Source organism: Gavialis gangeticus, unplaced genomic scaffold (assembly GCF_001723915.1).
Source record: "Gavialis gangeticus isolate Ggan-Ray unplaced genomic scaffold, GavGan_comp1, whole genome shotgun sequence".
In the NCBI taxonomy this organism is placed as follows: domain Eukaryota; kingdom Metazoa; phylum Chordata; order Crocodylia; family Gavialidae; genus Gavialis; species Gavialis gangeticus.
Window position 1 is genome coordinate 54,913,425 of NW_017729025.1, and position 9,213 is coordinate 54,922,637.

Here is a 9,213-nt window from a genome sequence, read left to right on the forward strand (position 1 = left end):
CCTAGTAAGTGGTTTAGTGTGGGGCCTGGTATTACAGTAAGAGCTTTTGTGCTGATCAGGAACATGGTCCGTTACAATCATTCCATTTGACTGTTTGCAAGGGACAGAGCAGCTGGAAAATATGTAAAAACCTCATAGGTTATTTCATGAAGCTGGCACCAAGAAACTGACCAAGGTTTGAAGCTGCTCAGTGTGCATTTTAAGAAGGGTGGGTCTGCTCCCAATGCAATTTCTAGCTGCTGATGCATTCCTCTAGGACCAGCAGAGTAATCTTCAAAGCACTAGGCAAACTTTGACCGGAGTGCTGCAACAAGCCACTGCTACAGATGACAGGAGCCACCTGGATCTTCAGCTTCAGGCCTGGGTCTAGGAACACCAGCCAATTTAAAAGAGTTCAAAAAGCATTAATAAATAGGAAGAAAAATCAAAGTACAAAAATAAGCCACAACAGAAACATCCCACCAAGAAAGAAAATGGCATTTCTGACAGAGTGTAAAATCCTGCCCAATATAAGAAATAGGAGGGGCAAAGATTGATTAGGGGGCAAGTTAATAACTGAAAAGATAATCAAAACAAAATGAAATGACTTTATTCAAACAGTGTTTCCATGGCTTCTTGCCAGAATTCAAGATGGTGGCAAATGAGGATCTCTTTAGTCACATGGTCTAATAGTCCTCTTCTGTCATTGGTAGTTGCATGGTATAAGCAGCATCCCTTCATGGGCAGGGAATCTTGGCTGTTAAAAGACTAAGATAGGCTGAAATGGCTGAGCAGATAGGGAGGCTTCATGTTCAAACTTGGACCTTGGAAAGCACAATGAAGACAGCTAGAAGACCGGTTTTAAGTGAGCCTCTATGGCCAGTGAGTGGAAGAAGGTGTGGGAGAGAAGGAACCCTAAAGCTTAGTGATAGAAGCTCGGAGGCAACAGGGCACCTCAACATAGGCTGCACTACCAGTTCCATAGTGCTCAGCTGCTCTCCTGTCTTCAGGGAGTTCTCCAAGATGTGCAGCAGGGCCTCACTGCCCCCCTGGTCAGAGTGTTGTGGGGAGGACAGTACGATGAACAGTCACTGCTGTGTCATCCCTTGCTTCATGCTTGGGAGCAGTGCACTGTGTTTCTCACCTGCTGCTCAGGTTAGTCCTTCACTGTGAGTAGTAGCTGGAAAAAACACAAAGCAAAGCCCATGAGCAAACTCAAGAGGAGCACTCAGTCTGAAACACTGCTGTGCCAATCCACAGGGTGCAGAATTAGCATTACATGTGTGGAACTCCCCAGCAGGGCAGACACCTCACTACAGCAGCACCAGAGCACAGAACAATATGCTAAACCCATTGGAATGAGCCAACAGATTAAAAACTACAGATACTCCTTAAAAGCCTAGGGACAGTAGGTATCCTTTCAACTGCTCAGGGGCAGATTCAGTGGGGGTGCAGTGACACGAACACACCTTGCCTACAGACCATGCTGTGGGAGCAGCAGCAGGTGGCTTGCTATGCAGATATGAATCCTGTCCCCTCCACCCTGCTCTTGGCACCCTCTCCCTTTTGTACTGTCCCAGGGGAGAGGTGCTCCAGAGCTGCTCCTGCCCTGCTCCAGTCAGGAACAGCAGCAGCAGTGGGTGGGTTCCTCCTTCCAGCCTGGTGCCCTTAAGTGTTCCCTGTCAGCCTGGGAGCAAATGGAAGGTGGGGGAACCCACCCGCCACTTCCATCCCCTATTCAGCCCAGCTGCATCATCTCTGGAACCCCTCCCTCTACAATCCCCCCAAACCACAATCCTCCCAATTAATTTCACGGTAGGAAGGGGGTTCCAGAGCCATTCATACTCTGTCCAGAGCCACTGCAGCTGGGCTCAGCAGGGGACAGCAGCAGTGGTGGCAGATGGGTTCCCCTGCCTCGATTGCTCCCAGGCTGGCTGGGAACACCCAAAGAGAATGGGCAGAGAGGAGGAAGCCACCTGTTGTTGTTCCCTGCTGGAGTGGGGCAGGAGTGGCTCTGGAACAATCCTCCCACCTTGGCCCAGATCAGCTAGGAACAACAACAGCAGTGGGTGTGGGGAGAAAGAGAGGGGAACAGAGAAAAGAGGTACAGAGGGGGTGAAATGGAGGGGAACAGGACTGTTATCTGATTTGGGGGCTTACAAAAAAAAGTGCCCACTCTGCCCGCTTCAGGGGGCGGGGGGAGGAGAGTTGGGAGTGGGGGTGCAGCCACACCTGTAGCCCTGGTTGATGTCCCCATACCTCCCTTCAGAAAATCCTGGATCTGCTCATGCAACTGCCTGTGATTAACTCCTTAGCCTGGCCCATTCTTTCACAAAATCCTCCCACTGCCATGTTGTTTTAAACCCCCTCTTCTCCCTTTGGTATATTTGGCTCTTGCTTTCTGTGTCTCTTCCTCCTTTGCTTGCTGTTCAAGACCCTTTCACATCCAAAAAAAGCAGACCAGAGCCTGATTGCCACAGGGGGTGATCTCTTTGAATGAGTGACTTGGTGGACTGGAAAGGTTTATTTCTTCCCCACATGAAGGATGGAGCTTAGCTCAGAAAGCATTCTCCACTTTGGCACATCTGGGGCAAAAACCCCACATTATCTTCATTTCTTTTAATGTAAAATTATTTGACATTCCTTTCTCAAAAAGTCCAGATGCTTAGAAATGAACTGTTTGTTTTGGAAAGTCTGTATTTTATGGCTAATCTGTTGGGCAAAGCCTGTCCTGTATATTTAGCAAAACAGTTTGCTCCTAGGCCTGGACTAGACTTGTTGAGAGCTGTGTGCATTAAAAATATTAGTGATATTTTATAAAAATATATATCTGCTCTCCCTGAGAGCTCAACATCAAGCCAAACATCACAGCAGCACAGAAGATCTGGAATGAAGTTTAGAAAAGTTAGACTGCCAGCTAAGCAGCTGGGCAGAAAGCTTAAAAAATGTACTCAGAACCTGACTGACCTCCATGCATGCTAGCATGAAATACTGGCTCAGAAATGTGTCCCTCCCACTCACCTGACATTAGTATTAGTGCAATGGAAGGAATATGAAGAGAGCTAGCCAAACTCACCCCTCACTCTCCTGGCTCCCCAAAATCCCCTGCCTCTGTTTTTCTCTGTACCCCCATAGAATGGATGGCCTTTCCACATCCACTAACAGGAACTCATTTTACACAAGCTCTTCTCCGCTGAATGTTTTGGCAGCTTATGGAGGGAGTGACATGGCTAGCTTTACATGCAAATCTGGATCCCCATAGTGAGTATGACCTCTGGGAACTGAAATGCAAATATGAAATAATCACCTATGTAATTTGATGGAGATTTACCCTTTTTAGGCTGTCAGTGGTCTGTTCAGCATTCTCTACCAAGTGCTGGGTGCCCATGAGGGGACAGATCAGCTGTTGGGAAAAGGAACCTTAGAAGTTGGCTTAAAATTAGGTTATGCCAATCTACGTCCCATGAAAATACCTAATTCTCTTCTTAAAAGAGTCACTTAGCTGAGTCTCCATGTACAGGGAACTCATTTTTTCTCGTACTCCATCTGTTAAGCTGTGTTAGAACACAACTCTGCCAATCTATCGGTCTAGCTATTGTTTTGTCCTCCAAAACCATAATATCTAAGCTCCTCATAACTGCTCATCCTCAGAACAAGCCTTTACAGCAAGAGAAAGTACTTCATCCATTTCAGATAGGGCACTGAAATACCATGCAACTTGCCCAAAGTCACACAGTGAGTCTGGCAGAACTTGGAATTAATACAAACCTGACGAATTCTAGTATTAAGCACAAAATCTTCCTCTCTTGATAATCCTACAAACCCAGATCACTTATCTCCATGCTAAGGGACTATCCAAGCCCAGTGCTGCCCAGGTCTCTTAATATGCAGCCTGTATAAGAAAGGGTATGAATTGATAGATGGTATTTATATCCTCAAGTGAGTGACAGTAACAAACAGAGACAGCTGACAAGTGAAGGCCAGTCTGCTTCTCCTCCATCTCATGTGCAACTATGTCCAATTTGCCCTGCTGAATTATGCAGGCTGAGAAAGCAATGGCTTCAAGTCATGAAACCCTGCCTGCATGGAAGACGCAAAGGGGCTGCACACAGTTGCCATCAGTTGAGTGAAATCTCCCTACATGAAAGAGATGGTGAGCAGCCTCATTAGGAAGCTGAGACAGGCCTGGGGATGCCAATGTAAACCTTGCTGCTTCCACCTGCTGTAGCATTTTCCCTCCCTCCCAAGACTACTAAAAGGCCCTGTGCTTTGGATAGCCCCATTATGTTCACCTCAACCCCAAACTGTTTGCTAAAGATTCTTCTCCAAGCTGCACCCAATTTACACTCAGGTTTGGTTCCAGTAAAACAATGCCACATAAAGACATCTAGCTTAGGGAGCAGCAAAGTCAGCCCCCCTATTGGTAGCACTGTGCCAGAGGCCATGTGCAAGATGGAGACAGTAGCTAAGGAACCATTCACACTCTCCAGATCTTTGTATGGATAACCTTGAATTACATTTCCAGAAGCCAGAGAAGCCTCATGGCAAACTACCTCAACACTAGGAAATGGCAAACCTCAACCTACTCCCAGGTAAGAATACTATTTGCCTACAGGCTCAAGCAAGAAAGCATTTTTCCTGCATGGGAAAAATGCTTTCTGAAAGCCTTCTTCAAGGCTTTCAGAAGGCTCCAGAACTTCAAGCTAGGTTCCAGTTCAACCTCTGATAGTGCAGCTGGTTTTAGAGACTAATCTCTTCTGCCCTTTCCTGTTTCCCCAGCCTCTGAACAGACATTGCATAATCCCGTCTTGGATTTTCATTTAATTAGCAGGCAACTAAAAGGTAACAGAAAACAACTTCTTCCTCTTATAAAACAAAGACAAAGGGATAACCCAAGGTTGAAGAGGTTAGCCATTTTCATGAACCTGAAAACACATACACTTTTTGATCACAAGACACGAGGCCAGTTCCTCAAATCTAGCAAAGAGGTGATGGCTGAGTTTTCATTATCCTGTTAACATATCTGAGGAGAGCTTGGAAAGAACACTGTCTTTAAAATGAGCTTTAGACACTCTTGAGTTTGAGATCCCTCCACATGGCTCTGAGAGTTAACTAAATTATAGGAATGCTCCATTTAAGTGCTCCACATTGGTTTTCAAGTTATTGCAATTGTGCTTGCAAGGGATGCTGCCTGCTCACAACAGACACTGACCTCCCCTCCTTTGGGCTGAAACCGGTTAAGGGAGAAGGTATATAACTATGTCTTCTTCTCCTTCTGGTCTTTCTGCACTGGTGCTAGAAGCTTAGTCACTGAAATGCACTATGCCAAAAATCCAACAACTGTACCCAGGGTAATGCTGACTCCGGCTCTCCCTGTCATCCTTCTGTGCCTATGGGCGTCAGCTGTTATGTGGTCCTGAAATCATTGGAAGGGGACTGGAAAGGAGTGGGAGGCTTATGAATGACTTTACAATGCTTCAAAGGACAATAGTTTTAGGAAGATAACTCTTGGAACAGATGTGAAACCAAATTCCCCCCCTCCCCTACCAGCTCTGGTCTCTTACAAAGGGAAATGAACTAGAAAGACTCAACTCTTCATCACATCCAGCCCTTCTCCTTTCCAAACCCCTGACATAAGCAGATCATGTTTCCTGCTAATCCTTTCCCTGAAGAAGAACAGGGGAGGGGGGCACTGCAGAGAGAGGGCAGAAAGAGGTGCTAACAGAATGTCACTACCATTGGTTGCAAAGAGCGAGTCCTGTTGGATAAGTTGAATCCATGCATGAGATGCTTGGGCTCTGACCAGTGCCACCTTTTAAGCAGCCTGGTGAGAGTTTCTCAGACAGCCAGGCTTTCCTGTAAGGATTTATAGGGATTGGCTTGAATTACTCTGTTCCTGTGCTATTGTAAGTGATGAGGTACCATCAGAAACACTTCTCCGGTGCCAAAAGGTATTTTGCACCCTGAGCAGCCAGGCCAGTCTGAGATGTAGGTCACTCAAGGTGCCCATCTGAGTCACTTTTTAAAGTCAAGACCACTTGTGCAGTCTTTCACAGCAATGTGAGCAAATGAGGAGGGTGGCAGCAAAGACTGGAATTAACAGGATTAGTGGGGTAGGGAGGAAGGGAATCGGCAGCACAGGGTGCGGAAACCTGAGTGATTCCTGTTCCCAGCTGCTCCTGCTGAAGGATTGGACTGATACAGACAATGTGGTGAGACCAGCTGAAACTATAGCCCAGGTTCCCCTGAGGGGAGTATGTTACCAACATAAAAATACAACATTGGTGTTCAACAAATCAGTGCTGCCTGGGGCTGCAGGCGAGCTGATCAGAAGTCGAGGGAGACTAGACAAGGCTCAGCAGCTGGGAATTCCACCTTACTGCAGCAAATGCTGGATGACTGATATGGCCTGAGCCTCCCTACATGCTCTGAATCCATTCAAGTGGACCTAGGACCCACTGCCTGGTGATACAAAAATATTCCAGTTTTACTGCAGCTTCTGTGTTTAGACCCAGGCAAAAATGTGAAAAGAATTCTTCAGCTGATCTAGATCTGTTGTATTTGTTTGGAAATGTGCCGTTGGTATATTGTGAGCTTTAAGCTTGCAGACTTGTACCCTTGAAAGCAATTGTGAAACTCATTTTCCTTAAGCTAATAAATCAGCAACTGGGTTATAAAAACAACAAATCATCCAATCAGGCAGCAGACAAAACACTGTGCAACTTCTATGGCCAATCACAACTTAGCAAAAAACTCCAGTTTGAGATTTTGACTAGCAAGCCATAAGTGTAACTCATGGGCTTGTCATAAAATAAACCTGAATAACAGAAAGAAAACAATCCTCAAAGTCACCACCTGACTGTGCAAGCATAAAAATCTAGGGTCTATGTTACAGTCAGCACTGACTCTGAAGAATCAAATAGCAACAGTCGTTAAAGCATTTTCTCCCATCATAAGGAGCCCCCACACTGAAGCACACTTGTGCTTCAGCCAGCCAGGTCAGCATCTACACATGCACTGCTGCACACTAAAAAAACTATGCAGCAGGGTTGTACTTGTAGTACCCCACTGCAGAGTTTATTAGTTTACTGTGGTCCAACATGTGTAGATGTTGAGGTGTTTACTGTGGAACTAATTAGGCAGCTCTGCAGTAAATGTCTTCTGTAGATGAGCCCTGATTCTCTCAAACATTTGACCATAGTGGTTTCCACGACTGTCATCTTCAGACTACAAAGTTGCCTAAAGTTTCTCTCTACCTCAGCCTAAAGAATGAATTAATAAAGAAGCTCCTGATGAAGCAGAGAATAGCAGCCTGTCTCCTAAATGGGTCTGGTCCAGAACAGCATATTGATCCTGACACTCCTCAACTAGCACTAGCTCCCCTTGAGCTTCTGGATCTAATTCAAAGTCTTGAGATGGTGCAGTTTACCTCAAAGACTAATTTCACATTCAGAAACCCCTGCCACTCCTGCATAGCTGATACCTCTGACACCCAGATGCTTAGATATGATGGCCAGATGAATGTTTACACCTGAGAGAGAATTAATATAATTAGGAAACCTCTGGTGTATTTATCTGAGCCCAGGTAAAGACCTGAAGGTCATGGGAGGCACAGCGGGCCCAAAAATCTGGGATACCTTGTATGTTTTAATTCAGTTTCAGAAGATGCTTTGTGCTTACGTCAGCAATGTAAGAGTTAGCATAGTAATACTATGTGGTTATTAATTAGCCTAGCTAATAAACAGAAGTCCTGTCAGAACTAGATCCAGGCTCTTCTCTGCCCTGGTTTTAGATCTAATTTTGATTTGCAACTCCTTGAACTGTTATGGTACTATTTATATTTGTGTCAGAGCACTGAATTGCTTTTGGAACTTTTAAATATAAAAATCTCTCAAAAACTGACAGGCTGGGACAGGAGGACAAAAGCAGAAAGAGAAAAGACAAAAGGGGGCTCATTTCACTAATTGCTGTTGTTACCTTTCCAAAACATAATCAGCCTAGTAGCTGTCCTTGAACCATTCCCTCTGTCACACGTGCACTCAGCATCACGCTGAAATGGCACGTTAAATGTACTTTCAGATCTCATGCAGAGACTCATTAACAGAAAATATGTCCAGGAACTGTTGTTATATACTTGTAACAATGCCCTTTATCCTTTCCGATTCTTTCCCTAGAGGTTGCATTGTTCTTCTTCCCTGTGCTAACCACTGTACAAAAGAATGAATCTTAAATAAAGATGTGTGTGGTCTTGTAGCCAGCTGCAGACCTTCTCCTAGCCACATGCATTGCTACTTGCCTCTTTGCCCGTGTTCAAAAGCTAAGTTCCAAGGGAAGAGAAACCCCTTTTTCACTTGGAAAACTTTCAATTTTCTGAGTGATTTATATTTTCAGTTACTGCAAAGGGATGGAAAAGAAAAACAATAGGATACGGCTAAGGCGGCGTTCTGTATGTCTGCTACTGATTGTTTCCACAAAATAAACTATTATTAAAGGAACTGGCCTTCACAGATGCATGCTTAAAACTGTTCCATGGCTTTATTCCTTTATCATCTGGACTAAGCCAGCTTCAACCAGTGTGCCATGAGTGACTACTACTAGAACTAAGCATTGCTCCATCTTAGCACAGGCCAATCACTTCGTAAGCAATAGCCAAGCAGCATTGAAAGTGTGGGATTGCTCTTCTCAGTTCCCTGTATGCTTATTTTACTAAGATCCAGTGAGTTATTCCCTTAGGAAAAACACATCAGAGGAATGGTTCCTTCTAAGGACCCCATCTAAGGCAAGGTGAATTTAGCTTAGGTTCATATAGAGGAACTAGAGCTTTCTCTATCCAAACTGATAATATAACAGATGCCCACAGTGTTTTTCAGAGGTGCAGGGCATGCCCTACTCCCAATAAAGACACTGGGACTGCAGGTTCTCAACAACTGTGAAAGTTTCATAGTTAGTAGGGTTAGAAGGGACCTGAGCAGATCATCAAGTCCAACACCCTGCAATGGCAGGAAAGAGTACTGGGGTCAAATCACCCCAGCCAGGTGTTCATCCAGCCTCCTCTTAAAGACCCGCAGTGTAGAAGCCAGCACCACTTCGCTTGGAAGTTGGCTCCAGATACTAGCCGCCCTGACCGTGAAGTAGCGCCTCCTGATATCTAGCCTGAATCTACCCTCTGCCACCTTGTGACCGTTATTTCTAGTCACTCCTGGTGGTGCTTGGGGGAACAGGGACTCTCCCAAC

The 9,213-nt window shown here is 45.3% G+C and overlaps 1 protein-coding gene across 1 annotated transcript in view; it reads right to left on the reverse strand.

The window, feature by feature from the left end:
- Positions 1–567: 567 nt before the first annotated feature.
- Positions 568–9,213, reverse strand: part of TTLL5 (tubulin tyrosine ligase like 5) — a 218,412-nt gene continuing 209,766 nt past the window's right edge. Inside the window, exon 34 of the mRNA XM_019518782.1 lies at positions 568–1,159. The gene's annotated coding sequence lies outside the window, so the exon portion shown is untranslated. The remainder of the gene's footprint in view (positions 1,160–9,213) is intronic.